Genomic DNA, 18,248 nt, shown 5'->3' with positions numbered 1-18,248 from the left:
TCAGGTGTGTACTCACCCCACATATAGCGGGGTCTTACAGTTTTTCTCCATTGGTTTGGCTCATTTCTTGAAACAGAAATTACATTCTCAAAATAACATGGACAAACCTCAAAACCACTTGGCAATTGTTCACAACAGAATTGAATTTCTCATTAATTTCATCAAATTGCAAATGTCTTAGTACATGTCTCAATGTCTCAGTATATCTTTGCAAATGATTAAGTACAGGTAGCCTACAGTTTGCTCAGTTAGCCTACATTTAGCACAATTTCCAAGTGAATAGATCTTGTTGATCTAAACTGATTGTTGATTCTCAGTCTAATGGTTGTTCTCCCCAAAAAATGTCAGCATCATTTCATTGTATAAGTCATCACATGCACAATAGTTTGTTCAATTGTCAAATTTGTCAAGAACATAATACCATGAATACCATATATGAATCTCTTGGAACATTTGATAAATTGATTACATTGATTGACAGTCAGGTGAAATTAGAACTTGACGAACGAAGGAGGAGTTTCACACATCTCAGATGACCAATCAAACAGTATGTATGATTGTGAATGCTGCCAAACATGTATATATAGAGCGTGACCAGGACCAGTACAATCCCCTACAATCAGTGTAGTGGATGGTCGCGACGTGCACTCCATTTCTTCCCTCGTTGCATTGCAAGGGAGAATATGCGCTGTGATGTGGACGAGAATCTGTGGCCAGACAGACAGCAGCGTGGCCAGGAGGGTGAGGAGGATGGCCAGGAGAGGAAGGATGAGGACAGTGACCAGTGAAGAAGTGTTAATGCCAAAGGAACGATGCATTCTGGGGGCACTGACTATTTGTATGAGAAAGGAATTTAGTTTTGACACATTAGTGAACAGTTTAGGGAGAGATATGAGCTTTTGCAGGTGAGCTATGCTGTTGTGCTAAACTGTAAGACTGTTTTGCCAAATGATCTTAGAGTTTTGAGAATGTAATTCTCACAGTCTTCCTCACTGTCCTCCCCAGTGTTTCCCTAACCGTCCTCTGCTTCACCTTCCTGCATTGTAGCTGCTGAAGATGCACCTCCTAATCACTGCTGAGCCTCCAGTCAGCTGATTCCACCCACTGGTCAACAGCTGGCTTTGAGCCAAATGTTTCTGTGGCTGTCTTTCACAGGTGAACGTGCATCAGAGCTGAGAGACGAGTGTGTGACTGATGAGATCTGGACTTGGTTTTTATCATGGGGAGATGTGAGAACCCCCTCTCACATGCTGCACTGCTCAAAGGCAGTGTAAGAGACAATTTAACCACCTTGTTGATGTAGGAGTCACAATCTGGATTGCTTGTTTTTAGTGTTTGGACCAAGTCCTACAGGACAATGTCATGTGTTTTCCTGCTGGTTTAAGCTCATCCATTCTCTCATTGGAGTGTCCGTCAAGTTGCAGTGTTTTTGTGACCTCAAAATTCAGTGGACTGCAACTTAACTCCCCACATGATACACCTCTGACATTCGCTAGTAGCTGCTTCAATAAAGCCAAATCCTCAGCACAGATGTCACAGGATCAGCTTCACTAGCTTGTCTGTTAGCAATAGCTTGCACCACATTTATGAGCTCCTGACTCATCTGGTGTTCATCAAATGATAGATGATTGAACTTCTCTCAGTCTGTATAAAACACACTTGTGTCTGCTGGATGTAGACGCTAGCGTCATATCTTGGGCTGCATTTTGAGCATTCAGAGAAATGCCTTTTCTTCTGCTCTGGTTTGGTTTGATGTTTCTTTGTAGGTGCTGAAATGTCAAAGTAGCTGCTTCATGTCTGTTGTTTTGGGACATTTCTCATTTCTCACTGCCTTCTTCTTCTGTTGAGTTTTATAGTGGTGGCATCCATATGTCTTGTATTACTGCCACCTGCTGGACCATAACAGCTTCACAGTGCAAACTATTTACAGCGTCCAACCAAAGTTATCCCATTCACAATGTTGTCCATTGTAAAACCAAGACTCAAGCTGTTGCCTGGTTTGCAAAGATGCATTCTGATATAAATGACGTTATGCGTTTCCAATATTTGTCATGCATGTGTACCTGCCTACCAGTTCTAAAATAAATAAATACATAAAGTTTATTATTATTATTATTATTATTATGTGTCACCCTGGCACTATCAACAAGAGTGGAAGGCAAACAGGCTAGCAGACTATGACCTGCTCTGTTCACAGGAGCTCAGTCAGACATTACACAGACTTTGTAGAAGGCAGCTGGCAGGTTACAGTTCAGTTAATGTCTGGTTCAACTCATTGGGACACTTGCATTCACAAAATTCCTGTCCAGGTAATGTCTGGAAACATTCAGGATGGCTTTACATGTGTGAATACGGCTTAAGCTCACTAACCCTGAGATGAGAAGAACTGAAAAGCTGGTCAGAGTTAGTTCAATCAACTCCTGAAGATGTTCTCTCTGATTAAGTGTGGTGACTGAGAAGACATCGTCGATACTATGAACACCATCACAATGGGTCAAAGAGGAACAGTGCTTCCCTAAACCTAACCCTTTAAATTCAGTGGAGTTAGAACTACTAATGGTGCCAATGCAGAGAATGTGCACAGTTATTTAAAAAAAAAAAAAAATGCACATCCAGTTCAATCTCAGAATACTGAGTACTTGTATTCAATCTCCAACCACTAATAAATCTGTAATACTATCATGTGGATGGGGGAATTGGAATACAGGAACCCTGTCATCTCCCATGGATCACTTAAGGTACATAAAGGCATAAATATTTCTGCCAAGATGATGGTAATTGCTGAATGACCTTACCTCTCTCCCTAACAGGAGGGATTTCTACTGTTGAAATGGCAATACTCCCAAAGATCAGATCCTTCCTCCCCATGATTCCTGCTAAACATCATCCCAATTAGTTCCAATTAGTAGTCACTAAACTCCATCATATACAACTTTTATTGAAGAAGCAATAAATAAAAAATGAAGTTGCTGACTCTACAAAAGCGCAAATCTCAATGAGGAGTTAAAGTACGCAAAGTCCACAGCCAAACAACTGGAAGGAATTGTCAGTGTCAGATCTACCCCTGGAAGGGCTTACCATTAAATCACAGCAATGCTACAAAAATCCCTCTGTTGTGACAACTCTGACAGCTTAGTGGAAAGGCCATAAAACTACTAACTCCGCCCTTTCACCCTGCAGACACCCCAATGTTGTACATTCATGATATTTCACTTAAGGAACCACTTGGAAGCTCAAGGATATAACACATCTTCACCATATTTCCAGGAGTGTTGAGAACCAGTAGTTTCATGCTTTTTTATTTGTATTGGTCTTTAAATACATAAATTAGTGAGAGGATGAGAGGAGAAGCATTGAGTTTATGAATGGGTGGGATTAACATTACAGTGGAAGGTGGGGAGACTTCCCAGGAGGTGCCTGAGAGTTGAAGTGGAGGCAAAGATACTGCATGAGGAGAATTTGTCTGAACACACAGACATGAAAAATCTTCACACAGCGGGATTCAATCTGGGACCTTTTAGCTGTGAGGCGACAGTGTTACCACCATGAACCACCGTGCCACCAAAATTTTAATCAATATTGCCCCCCCCCCCATAAATAAATAAATAAATAAATAAAAGTGGGGCTCTAAAGGCAAAGACATTATCGACCTTTCGCCCATTTGATGAGTTTTAACTTTTTATTTTGATTCCCAAACAGGCCTACATGTTGGTGTCAGATTACCAAAAACAGGGAAAGAAAAAGCTCAGAAAAATCACTTCAGAATACAGGGACACTACTGTGGATGAGATGTAAATGCCAGGAAATACAGGAAGACCAGTGAATTAGGTAAAAACAATTGGTAAATGTAATGATTAGCTGCTGGTGGAGGTGAAAAATAACATACATACTCTGAATGTGATCAAAATAACTGACCAGTGCAGGTAGAGTTAAAATCACCCCATCTCCCCTGTAAATCAGGTCTGAGCCTTTATTTCACAGCTAGAACTGGCAGTACTGGCATGCCAGCAGCTGCACCAATACACATCAGCTGCCTGCTGTCTGTCTGCCAGACATGTTTCAATTGTTGTCGGTTTTAATTAAGAATGGCCTGCAGACACATTAAGACCCATTTTGTTACATTTATACATTACACACATTTTATATTTTACGTTATATTATGCAATTGTCTGTATTGCTGCACAAAACACAGAACTGTGAAGTGAGATTAATGGGTTCAAAAGTGTATTGAGCCTAAAGCCTCAAAGTCACAAAGGTGGCTCTTTTTTAACGTGGCTACATCGCCTGGGGAACTTATACTGCACACCTAACCTGCTCCAGAGTAGGTTCTGTTCAGTGTTTTGGATTTAACCCAGCAATAAAAAGTGAAACCCTTTCTTCAGTCTTGCTGACGACATTCTCTATGAGCGATAGACAGTAGAATCATTTGCTGTTGACCTCAGACCTCTTCAGCCATGAGCTGCTTCTCCTCTCCAGTCTGATGTTAACTTTGACTTTTTGAGTGCTTTTTTGAGTGCTCATTGAATATGGGATTTCGCTGCGCTTTAGCTAAATGTTACTGTAGGGATCTTTGTTTCTTCTCATTTCATATCAAGTACTTCATTCATGGTTCTGATGATGTTGCTTGCTGTTAACAACTCCTCCTCTCCTACATGGACCTGCTTGTGGCAGGACTGATAAACCCAGAGATAACAGAGCCAGTTCATTACCAGCTTTGTGACACAAGTTATCCAGGATCACTAATGATAGGCTCAGTGAAGTCACGTAATCCAAAGACACCCAGACCAAGTTGAATGGCTTCATGGCAAAGGCTCCCGGTCCACGTCAGCTTAGTTTTCAGGTTTAGCTTCAGCCCAGCCTTAACCAGTGTTACAATCGACCTGAGACAGTTCACGCTTCATTTCAGATTTATCACACTTTGACATGAATTGATGACTTTGACATGACTTGCACATAGTGCACAATTTAAGTCTTAGATCAGATCCTTTTCAGCCTTAAGTGTCTCCACAGTGTTTAATATTTCAAAATGTGACTTTAAATACACTGACAGACACAAGTAGAGCTGATCCATGGCTGTAGGCTCAGAGTCACTGACACTAACATCACATGTGATCTTTCTTTAAATGTCACTTAAATAAAATTAAATAATAAACATCAAATAAAATTAAATAATAAGCACCCTAAAATCCATTCATTAAAATACAAAGGGCGCACATCTGACATTATTTAAACAGTACTTCCACACATAGAAACTGCTATGTCACCCAATTAGTACAACCCCACTGATAGACACCCTAAATGCTAATTATCTTCTTGTGATAAATAAATCACCTGAGTGGGGCATGGGTGGATCCAGGGGCGGGCCCAGGGCACCGGCCACAGCTGAAATGTGATTGACCCCTGAATTGCCCCTTTCCTGCCACCCATTGCTTGACTCTTAAGGATGAGTAAGTATCACAAACTGTGGCACCTCAAATAACTTATTCTAACTATAGTGACACTGCATTTATGTCACATGGGAGGGAAGGTAAAATTGGGAAAGATTCCCTTGTTTGCAACTTGGATGCAGCTTGGATGTTAATGACAATCACATTTATGAGTGGGAAGTGATAATTCCGATGTGACTTGTACGCGGCATGAGACTGCCCTGAGAGCTGAACAGTGGTGCACAGCATTTAATCCTCCACAGACGCTTCCATATTAGTTTGTGCTAAAAGAGCATTTACCTGCGACATCATTAGTTAATTAAAACTGTCAGTTAAAAACGGCCTGTCCGTGGGATCATTTCTTGTTGTTCATTTTTAATCTTGTCTATTGACACAAATGCTACATTTCTACTCATATTATACACTGCTGATGCAAATGACAATCACAACAGGAGGCACAATTAACAGCAACAGCAGACAAACAATCAGTTTTGAAAATGGTGCAACACTGAGGCAACTCATCAATTCCATCTCTCAGTGATCCACAGATGGACAATCACTAAAAACGGTCTGCTAACATCAACAAACATCCAGACGATCCGCTGCAATAAAGATATTTCACCAAAAGATGATAGTAATCCACAGAAAGGTGTTTCCTACTTTCAACTTAGCAAGCGATGTGCTCGTCTTCCACTTGCCTTGTACATTTTCACCATTACAGCTTCCAGAAACAGATAAAGACAGACACTATCCTGTCTCCAGTTACCCTGTGGAGTCTCAGCTTTCAAATGACACCTCACTTGACCAGTCATGATCTGCCGTATGAAGCCGAGCAACCGGCGATACCAATAACAGTCTGAGTTGAACAGAGGGGCCTTTTCTTACATGAGAAGATCAAGCCAATCATAGCTGAGTTTGCAGATGACTGACACTTCAAATAGCCAGTGGAATTCTGCACATGGTGATATGCCACTACAGTGAGTTATTTACAGCTCACAGATAGGAACATTAAATGACCTCAGTATAAAGACATATAGCTCAAATAAAGGTACAGATATCATGAATATGAATATAGATTCATCAGTATAAATATAGATATTTACTGTATGGAGGTAAATTGCCTTTTTTGGAGGACACCCACATGTACCATAAGAGAAAACATGAACTTGTTGAGTTTCTGTGGTATCATTATGAGCTTTTATTGAACTTGGACTAGTGATGGGCTTCAAACTTCTGTTACTCAATGCCAGTAGCACTGACAGTGGTTCTGCTGGGTTTAAAGGTTCAGAGTGTGACCTTTCAAAAGAGACCAAAACCATGCATGAACTCCAAATGGAGTGCAGCTATCGATTCACTTACAATAATCCATGCTTTTCACCTTTATGAAACACCTCTTTGGTCTTTGTCAGCAGCCTGATGAGAACCAGCTCTGCAAGCAACCACACAGAAACGTGACCAGCAACCACACTGCTGCTCCTGTTGACCACCAGCATAGATTTAGACTTGTTTGTCTCCAGTGGTTAGTTTCTTCTCTGTATGTTGACACTGCTAGTGCCAAACAACACGTTTGCTCGAGCTGAGCAGAGTTAGAACCAGGCCAGACTTCCCTCAGGGCCTTGCCACCATCCCATGTAAACAAGTTGCTGCAGTGTATATTAGCAGACACTTTGATGTCACCAGCTGACTTAGTTTCTCTTACTCTCTTACTGTCTTACTCTTAAATATTTTATTGATTTAGGCTAATTGACAACAGTGGAGGGAGATATTTACTGTAGGGCTATGACTGCTGACTCTTTCCAAAACTCAAAGGGGTAAGTTTATCTCATGGTGTATGGTAATCTAAAACACGGCAGCGGCTCCTACTGTATGAAAGCTGTGTACGATTTCCAGTTTATCATTTTGAGTTTCTGAAGCACTGCTGATTGTTTAGGGGCCTCCAGAAACCCTGAAGTGCCCTTACACAGTGAGAAACATGTCTGTGTTGAAATGCTCAGGGACTCTTGATGTACATGCAGGCCTCTCTGTCATGCTGTTTTAAATGTGTGTCTGCCTCCCTCTTGTGGCTGTTTTAATTAAATGCAAGACCACTTGCCAAACCGCAGATTACCTCACCTGAGCCTCATGCTCTCTCCTCTGAGAGGAGGAAACACGGAACCAAAAGTGTGTGTGAGAGAGAATTTTGTGTTTTTAACTGTACCATGTACCACCCTGACCTCCTGGACAAGGTTAAATAAATGTACTTCAGTTTCATAGTCACTTCTTGCACAGCTGAATTGCATTAGATGGAGGCTGTTTGTGCACAAGAGGAGTCATTTTGGAATCACACTCATGTCATTTGATTTTATTTTTTTTTAATCTGACCTGTTTGTGATCACTTAGTCATCACTTAGTTTTCCCTCTGCCAAATATAATTTGCACCTCTGCATGAAGTATGTTTCCCAGATGAGCACAAAATCTGAAATAGATTACTAATCTTGTGAGTAATGTGAATCAGCCCTACGAATCTGCTAATTGTGCATTCCTTTTTTCACATTTGTTAATTAGCGAACATATAACGATCAGGAATTAAAACAATGTGAAGTTTACTTAAAGGTTCACTTATTTTTGTCTATTAATCAGGCTGTTATGAGATTGGCATGCCAAACACACACTCACCCTTAAAAACTGCATGAAGTACTCAGCTTTACATTTCGTTGCTCCTCAGTTACTTACCCTTAAATAAGAAGGTGCACGACATGAAAATCATGCTAACCTCTTTTTGATGAAGGGAAGGAGTCATGATGTGATAATGTGCTGCCTCTGGTTTCTGTTGTTTGAACGAGTAAAGATTATAAAAAAGAAGAAAACAATAATTCTTTCACAAAACTGAAAGTCTATACTGCATCCAACATTGATGTGATCACTGATGTAATCTATCATGCACTTTACAGATTTTTTGTGACTCCTAGTGGAAGATGAATAGTAAAAATCGAGATTTACAGCTTTAAATGCAAACAATAATCCAGCTTCACCACAGAGCTGAAGTATTAAAAGACGTCAATGAGAAGGAGATATCCCTAAAGATACAAGATTACTTGTATTTTCATAAATTAAGTGTATAATGTATTGTTGTTGTTGTTGTTGTTGTTGTTGCTGACCTTTTTGTGTCCGATCATTTACATGACACATCCCACATGGAATTTCCAGACAAATTAATGAACAGTAAGTCAAACAATATGGCATTTACACCAACCAGCACAATGCTGTATACTGACCTCATACAAATACAAACAGCCTACATACGATACAGTATGTCAGGAGAACTCCAACAATTGAAATTAAATCAGTCACAGTCACAACTTAAACAAAACAAGTAACTGTGAGTAAATAAACTGTAATCCATGTTAATTTTGAGGATTATATCCATCCTAAATTTTGTCTCCCCTACTACTGTGCGCTTTAGGAATATATTCAGAAAACACAAATTGATCAAAAATGTATTCGATCAGAGTTCCATCCACAGTTACAATCAAATCTATATGTGGAACCTTTTGAAAGAGTGCTGGCAGCAAAACTACAAATGTCCGTCCTATCATCCTCAGGTATACTCTGTGTTTAGTGCTCATTAGCAGATGTTATGATGCTAACAGCTAACCTAAGATGGTGAACATGGTAAACATTACACCTGCTAAACATCAGCATGTCTGCATTGGCACTGTGACCATGTTCGCCTGCTGACATTAACTCAAAGTGCCCATTTACAGCCTCACACATCCAAACTCCTTGCTTTGCTTCAGTGTGCACAGTATCACCACCCTCTGGACCAATGACTACTAGCTGCCCAGTTAACTTCCTGGTTGTTAGGCAGTCTTTCCTCCTTCAGGCTAACTGTCACCACCAGCAGCTGTCCAAATGTCCCACAAGTTTCCTATTAATTTGTAAATGTATAAGGAAATGTGCATAAATCTAATCTGATCACATACTCTCGGCTGATTAAGGACACTGTGGTATAAATTGTAACCAGTGATTGAGCTTGAGTGCTGGTGTAAACTAGAAAGTGTTTACACACACACTGCCATAACAATGTTACATTACATTACATATTCTACATATCAAAGTGGAAGCATTGCCAATAGCGCCAAATGTTCAGCCGTTCAAAACATGTTCACCTAAGCACCATTTGTGAATTTCATTTACATCTGAAAGTGGGTCTGTGGCAGACCAGGACTTCTAAAAATCCTTGGCAAAGTGCTCCATTCTCATGTCCTGCCTGATAAAAGAAGTATCTGTATCTTCCCTTATAATTTAGACTGAGGGAGACATATTTGGAATAGATCTTAGAGCTGTATAGTACAATAGAGCATGTGTGGATTAGGCCTATTTAATAATGCGAGCACAAAGGCACTCTGTTCTTTTAAGGCTTTATGGGATTTCATAATGTGTGTGTGTGTGTGTGTGTGTGTGTGTGTGGATGTGAGTGTATATGTGTGTGTGTGTCACACATGAGAGGCCGTTTCCTGTCGATACTACTCCACACATCCCCGGTTCCTTTTCCATTGTAATTCCTTTAATTAAAGTGATTTTATTCACAGGCACACAGCTGGCACCAGCTACTTTCCATTAGCCATCTGAGTGGACGCCTCGTTCAGTGGGAGGACCCGCACTGGGGCTGCTTCCTATGGAGCACACAATACTATTTTCATCTCCCAGCTGAGTTTGTTGTGTGTTTTGAATTTATTAATCATTGATTTTAATGTGCTGCCTCTTGACAGTGGCAGCTACCCACGCATTAATTAATTCCTGCTTCCCAGCCTTACAAAATGGCATTTAAAAACAATGAGAGGTCGGCTGGTGTTTCCTCTGACCTATAAATGGAAGGTGTCAAAAAGCAAAATGTCAAAATTTGCTTTTATTTGTTCTTCTCTTGGCAGATTTTATTGCCTCCTTTTATTTGATAGAGCAAGATAGAAATGAGGTTATTTTAGGTCTATTGAAATGATGTGTAAATACAGTTGTGTCACCTTTAATATTCCGCTCTTCTTTTTGGGAGGTTGTGAAATGCAATAATGTCTCTTTTGTCGGGCATGTTTCCCTCAGTGCACCTGCTTTGCATACTGCATCTGCCAGGAGCACTCTCAAAGGAACTGTGGGTCTTAAGTTGAGGATAAAGGTGCATTGCCATCAACAATAGGTAGTCTGTGTTTATCCTTTGAGGTCTTAAACAACTATGTGTACAAAGATTTGCCTTCCATGAATTGGTGGAAATAGAAAAAGGGAGATTATATCTTAAATTAAGCATATGGTGCTGGAATTTGAATGGTGTTGGGATTTGAATGTATTTATGGAAGTATATTCTTTTTTTATTTATTGAGCAGACCTGAATTGTTCATCCATTTAAATGAGTGACTGGTCTGTGTGTTTGGAGAGATAAAAGCTCGCTCTCATAATCCTTATTGACACTCTGGGATGCGTAAAGACAGCTATTGCTAAGTCCCTGCAGTGCCCTGCCCCATGGAAAGGGCCTCATCCCTATTCACAGTGGGTTGTTTAAAGCTAAAGATTTCCTGACAGATTGCTCTCAACATGTTGAGAGAGACAACTACCCAAACTGGATTTGTGTGTGTTCTGCACGTCTGCGCGTGTTTGCGGGTGCATGGTGGTGCTGCAACCCGAGAGTGAGGGGGAGTCGTGGAGTGCTTATCGCACGCTTCAAAAAGCATTCCTGCTATAATTAAAAAAGCAAACAACCACAGTCGTAACCTGATGGCATTTAGTGGGAGCCCCGTGGAGCTTCGGCACAAAACCGCAAACAGTGCTGACAGCTGCAAAAGATAATACACTAGCTCCTCTCAACTCACCTCTATCATACTCGAAGCGGGTGCTACGTAGAAAGAGAAGAGGTAAATAGATACTGTGTTCATACACACACTCACAGAAAAGTGCTTATGCTTCACAAAGCTATATTACAGTGTGGCTGATCTGTTTGGATTGCAGCACAAAGACCGTCTGATACACCCAGATTTGTGAGGTCATGAAACATTTTTAGAAACAGCTGTAAAATAATCAGCCAAATCGGTTTGATACGGAATCTGTGACTTCATTCAGGAGTGCTCACACATCTGCACTGCTGTTCTTTGGTGCAGATGCGAGGCCTCTGGCTCAGCCTCGCTACAAAGTGAAAATAATCATTCCCATGCAAATGCACTGTTTGACATGTTCAATTAGACCCTTGTGAAGAAAACGATCGGCGCTTTGAAGAGAGACAGTTCCCACTGTTAGTGCACCTATGAAGCCCTAAAGCTGCTTGGCCTTTCTCCCCCTCCTCTCTCTTGCTGTCCTCCCCGTTCCAGCCTCCCCTTCCTGTGCCTGGCCTCTAAAGGGAGAGAGAAAGAGAGATCCATCGATCAGGGTGATCGTTGAGCGCCCGCCCCGCCTCCTGCCTCCTGCCTCGCATTGTTTTTATCTCATCTCTCAACCCTGTTGCCATGGCACTGAAGATGGCACTTCAACCCTTGTGCTTAATGATCTCTTGGATGATAGCCTACTTGTCAGGCATTCATGCCCTGTTCTGTTGAAATGCAAGACAGAGAGGAACGAGCTGCTGCTGCTGCTGTAGCAGGGGAGGGGTGGTTATTTGAACATTTTATTTTAAGCTTAACTGGTAGTGAACATAGCGTTTTGGGTTATTTACCAAACGAGCTGTCTTTGACGGCTGTTTTGTGTCCTCTTCCTGGCCAGCTGAACCATGTTCTCAGAGATGGACATTCAGAAAGACAGAGAAGCCAATTTGCATTAATTTAGTGATTCCTTTTGTTTTGCAGCATTACTTTAAAAACCATCCCTCTCTTCTGGCAGTTCAGTGCTGGGTGAGGGATTACTCATATAAATAGCTGCCATTGATTTGACTAAGAGAATGCTTTGTGTCATTATGAAGGCAGAAAATCCTAATTTGGAATTTGGAACACAAAAAAAAGAGCTGAGCATTCAATTCATATCCATAATCCACCACATTGCATGAAATCAGGGGTGTCGCGTTACAATGCTTGATTTTAGTCATCGCTGTGATGGAGACAAAGGTAGCGCCTGGAGCCATCATGGCGGTGCTACTCAGTAAGGGAATGTGTCATTTTATTATGTTTTATCTGGCAACCTCCCTCTGTGCGTTGTATGGAAGGCCTGTGCAGAGAGTGTGCAGGGGCTGTGAGCCTGGAAGGCTCGTGTTAAAGACACTAGCAATCATTACGAATCTCTGAGAAAAAAGTCAATAATTAACAGCAAATATGTTCGAGTGTGAATGCAGTTGCACCTAATCACATATAACTTGAGGGAGATGGTGTGTGCAACAATAACCCCTCCTCCCTGTCCGGTTTTTAAATATGGAACTCAGTCAAACACATTAGTGTCTGCTTATTGATTGAGATTCCTGGAAAAGAAGCGATATGCCGGCTCGCCATCGCTGGAGATGTTCGATCACATTTGACCTATCATTCATGTGTGGCGCATTAGAACTGTTTATTTTGTGTCTGTGTGATTCCCCTCTGTGTGTTTAGAGATTTACATATTCTTATCAAAGTACTGGAAAGATCACTTTGATTTGTTTCTTGATTATCAAAACACGATTATTATGATATGCTCTAAGATGAAAGAACTGACATGCAGGAGGCTTTAATTTTGAGCTTTTTTTATGTCCTCACCTAAAGAGCTGAAACACTTAAATGCACCGATGGAAGGGCCTGATAACTTCTAGGTTTAAGTTTGGTGTGTCGGCACGATGACAGCATGGAGAGAAGTTAAATATAGCCCTGGTCTGAGTTTAGTTAAATGTGTTAGCTTGTGTTTTGTCTCCTGAACACAGACAGGCAGCATTATGAAGCGACTTAATCCTCTCCTCCCTTACAGAACAGAACACAATGAAAAACACACTCCTCGTTTTATCTGCTTTTATCCCCCTTTGTGCTGAAGAGCTTTAAAGAATCAGCGTCTTTATCTCTCCCCCACTCCCCATAATGCAATAGGGCGAATGCTTCCTGTGTGTCATAAATAAGGTATTGAAAGGTCCAATTGAATTAAACTAAAAGATCTGGGAAGAAAATGGGAAGTACTCTCACTTTTTCCCTCTCATTTTTGACGGCGAGAATTGCTGTAAATTGACACTGAAATGGTCCGTCTCGCCTCAGCCCCCCCCAATACGCCCCCTCAGCGCAGTCGGATAACGTGCATATTAACGGGCTGTGGAAAAAGTGTGTTGAAATGGGACAGAAATGCAGTAAATGAGATATCCATTGTCTAGCAGATAGCATTTCCCCTCATCAGAGCGGCTTGCTTGATTTCCTCCCCTACTGACGCCTGATGGGTTTATGACGTAGCCACTCCAAATTAACTGACCTTGGCCTTGCTGTCTGCACACGCACACAGACACACAGACACACAGACACACACACACACACACACACACACACACACACACACACACACACACACACACACACACACACTGTACCCAAGGAAATATCTAAACTCAATATAATCTTGCTGTTTGTTTCATGGCATAGTTGACACACAACTATGCCATGAAACAGGTCATTGGTTCGATTCCTGGCCCCTGCAGTCTACATGCCGAAGTATCTGACAAGACACTGAACCCCAAGTAGCTCATGAGTGTGTGCGTGAATAGTTATCGCCCCTAATGAGCAGGTGGCACCTTCCATGGCAGCCTCTGCCACTGGTGTATGAATGCTGGCTTGTGTTGTAAAGTGGTTGGTAAGGCCAGAAAAGCACTGCAGTCCATTTAATATTTGTATTGAAAAACCCACAGAGAACTTTAACCCAACTCTGCAGGTCACATCAGCTCCGTGGAGTGTTTTAGCTTCTTTCAGTTCACTGCACTGGTTGCTTCAGGTTTTCTGTTTCGGTTCACTCTTTCTACTCTCATGAGTGCTGTTTTCAGACACAACAGACAGCGGTTGTCAGTGAAAGTTCCAATAGCTCAGTGAACACTTACCTGTCAGCAGCAAACAGCAGCCAGACAGGCTAGCAAGTGAACATAATATAGGATTTAGCTGCTGAAGAGGCAGATGTTTTTCTTAAGAGTTGGAGACCAAAACAGAGATCTTCCTCCTTTGACAGTGATTTGGACTTACATTCATCGGATGGCCAGAAACACATCTCAAAATAAATGCTAACATTGCTCTGCTGGATGTGTACAAAGGCAACTGCTTGCTAACATGTTAGCCTCCTTTTTAACGATAATATGTCAATATTGTATTTTCAGTGTGTTCGGCTTCCCCAAAAACCTATAAGCTTTAAGTAAAGACCTCGTGTGCTGTACTTGAGAATTTTGTGTGAATTGACCGATGTAAAGCGTGAAGCTGCTAAGATATGTTCTTGGGACCATTGTCGCGCTAATTGCATTTGTGTTCTGGAGTCTGGCCTATGCTGAAACTGCTGTAACATCTGTATAAGTTCAACACTGCCTATAAATGAGAAGAGCAGGTGGGACTCTCAGCTGAAGAAAAGACAGGAAAGCACAGAGCGCTGGTGAATATTCCATTGATACCTGTGAAATGTAGGTTAGATGTTTCGTGGAACTTGCATCAGTGTTTAGTGATTGTAATTTCTGCTTTAGCACGGCATTATGGGGATTCTCTTCCTTCGAGTGGCAACTGTCAGGGAATATTTTGGTGCCTCTGAAAAAAGAGAGATGCCTTGAATACACATGCTATTAATAATTAACTATGTGCTTTATTCCCCTTTGAAAGTTATTATGCAAAATTAATATTTCATACGGGTACAGGCTGTACATGACAACTGTGCTAAGACAAAGGATAGTAATGGCACAAAGTTTGACAAGTCTGTCTGGGCTTGCTCTAAAATCATTGGCCTTCATCTTATATTTAGTATTCAAGAGACGCCATGAGATGAATCTCTATTTTTGTTCACTTTCCTATTCATGAATTCCTCTTTCCCACCCTATGTGCAAAATATAAGACATGTTCCATTTTGAATGCACAGTGGTAGGCTTCCCCTTTGGAGATGATAACTGTCATTAGCCCATCAGGATCTGGAAGCTGCTCTTGTGATCCACATCAGTCCTTAACACTTAGACCCTGAAGGGACTTGGAGATCTTCAGAGACAAGGTGCATCAGGTTGATGGCAAGTGAGCAACCTTTCCTCTGTGGCTCTTGAGGGATGCTCTCGGAGCCCATTATATCCTGGGCCTTTAGTGTCTGTTGTGCTATAGCTGTGAATATCAGCTTACCAGCAAATGTTTCATTTGCCTTTCCTTGCAGCCTTTTCTAATCTTTGTGCTTGAATATAAGGTAACACTGAGATTATCTCTGTCATGTTTGTTTGACTGCATGTGTTTTCTTTGCAGCTGTCCGTCGTTGTACTTAAAGGCAGAATGAGTAGGGGTTCTTCGTTGCAGTTTGGAACCATATCAAAGTTGGCCCCTCCTCCCCATCTCAACGACTCCAGAGGCGTCACCAAAGCTTCCTCCTGGATCACTTGGATGGGTGACTATGATCTGGCTATCTGGACGGCTGTTATTCGCTGTGGGCTACACACCCACTGCCCAAAGGCTGATGCCCAAACACAGCAGAATCAGAAAATACCGGCAGAGTCTCTGCAGATACAGACACCAACACACACTTCCAGTGGGCTGTAGGTGATGATTGAGATGGATTATTGTGTGCATACAGTGTTTTTAGGAAAGCCTTACTCGTTCTGACTTTAAGAGCAAATGGGTTTCGCATTAAAGATGGCTGCTTTCCAAAAAATCATACCAGTCATGTCACTTTTATTGAAAACTTTCAGGACTGATCTTAGCTTTGCCATTGATCAGCTCTTAAGGTCTAAGGATGCTGAAAAGAACCTAGGTTGTGACCAAAGCTGACATCTGAAAGGTGTGGTGCAAAACATCCTTAGAAAGTTGTGAGGTGAAAAAAAATTATACAAATAGGGAAATGCTGCATGCTTTCAGTGCTGTGTAGGTTTACATTAGCGGTGTCATGTAGTCAGTAAATGTAATAAACAATACAATGGGCCAAGCAAAGACTGATCGTCGTCATATATGCATTTCAGTTTAAAACAAAAGAAGGCATTGGATGTTGGCTTCCTGCAGTTACCTGATGATCAATTAGGTTTCGTGTGCATCAAAGCGTTTCTGTTCTCTTTGTCCATCACAGGCTGCTCTCAGGTTGTGTCACCGACAGCTGTCCTGTTAATTGTTGCTATTGAAAGGTCGCAGATGAACAAGGTCAACAGATAGAGGTTCACATGGGTCAAAGCATGAAACCTGAGCTGCATGCACTGCCAACGGAAACACTCCAGTGAAGTTCAGCATTTTTGCTCCCTCCAAAGGAAAATCATGTCTCACTGCAATGCTGCAGATGTGTGGAGAGTCTAATTTTTGCAAATGAGATGAAAGTTTTCAATTTGCATTTAAGGAAGAGTTGTGTTATTAATTGGAAGACCAGCAATTTCATGATTACAACCCTTCTCCCTTTTTTTAATGTTGTACATGTCTTTGTCTTAACATTTCTTTCTCCCCTCTCTCTCATTTGGTCCCTCTCTCTTCTCCCTCCTCCTCTCTTGTCTGACTCTCTTGTCTCATGATATGCCACAGAGAGACACAATTATCCACTTCATTTGAGTCATGGTGCTAATGGTTGAGACTGGCCTCTTGGGGAGTTTGGGGGGAGGGGGGGGTGATAGGTAGCAGTAATTGTAAATGGTGTAATGAGTGTGGAATGGCCACAATGTAGCGCTCCGCCATTACAGGTGACCCATTCCTGCACCCCTCCTCCCCCCAACATCACACCGACAACAAGTGAGCCCCCCCCCCCATCTCTCCTTCAGGGTTCAGCTGAGACAGAGGAAATATTAGCCTCACAGACCATTACTCCCAAGTGGTTTGGCGATTGCTCCTTCTTGCCTCCTTCTGCGAGTGGCCCCCACACCTCCTGTTTCACTTCTTGCCTAATCTGACATTTTTTTCCCATAACTTTTCTCTTGTTCCTGACATATCAAATCGACCCTGCAGCTCTGTACTGGTTTCAGTATTTGTATAAAAACATCCACAGCATAGCACGTAATGCTCATGATCACACAAATTAATGTCTCTCCCTTCTTTTTAATCCTTGACACTAAATTATGTCTCAGATCCATTTAGCTTTGTATTTTGTGAAGGTATGAATCAGTTTCTATCATTTTATTAATGGTCTGCCAACTGCTAGATCTATGCTGACTTTGCTGATTGAGAGAATCAGCATCACTGTGCCTGCCATCAGAGGACTGCTATACAGCCCCATTTGCAAAAGACTTGGGACACTGTATAAAATGTACCCCCCCCCCCCAGAATCTAATCATTCGCAAACAAACAGTATTTACTGACATGAATGTAAGTGTTTCTCAGTCCGTGTAATAACATCCTTTATCCAATCATGTGTTCATAAAGTGGTGAACATCTATTCTCGCTTGTGAATTACTGAGTCTTTCTAGTGTGCCCCTTTCATACCCAATCATGATGCTACCATGAACCTGTTTACCTGTGGAAGGTGTTTTTGGAGCGTTCCAAAACTTCCCCAGTCTTTAGTTGCTCCTGACCCAACTGGTTTGAAACATGCTGCTGACAAACAGATATTTACAAAAATCTATTTTGTAAGCATGCATAAAAAAATGGTCAAAAGTGAGGTACAATAAATTATTATCTTTATTACTAATTTGTTATCTTTTTGTCAGCTTATTTGTTTTGCAAAGTTATTATTTTGTACAACCACCACCACTGCTACCACGATTACTACTCCTGAAATTGCTAGCTAGCTCCTTCATTGATTATAAAA

This window comes from Chaetodon trifascialis, chromosome 1 (genome assembly GCF_039877785.1).
Source record: "Chaetodon trifascialis isolate fChaTrf1 chromosome 1, fChaTrf1.hap1, whole genome shotgun sequence".
Taxonomy (NCBI): Eukaryota; Metazoa; Chordata; class Actinopteri; order Chaetodontiformes; family Chaetodontidae; genus Chaetodon; species Chaetodon trifascialis.
Note: the sequence above shows the minus strand (reverse complement) of the source record.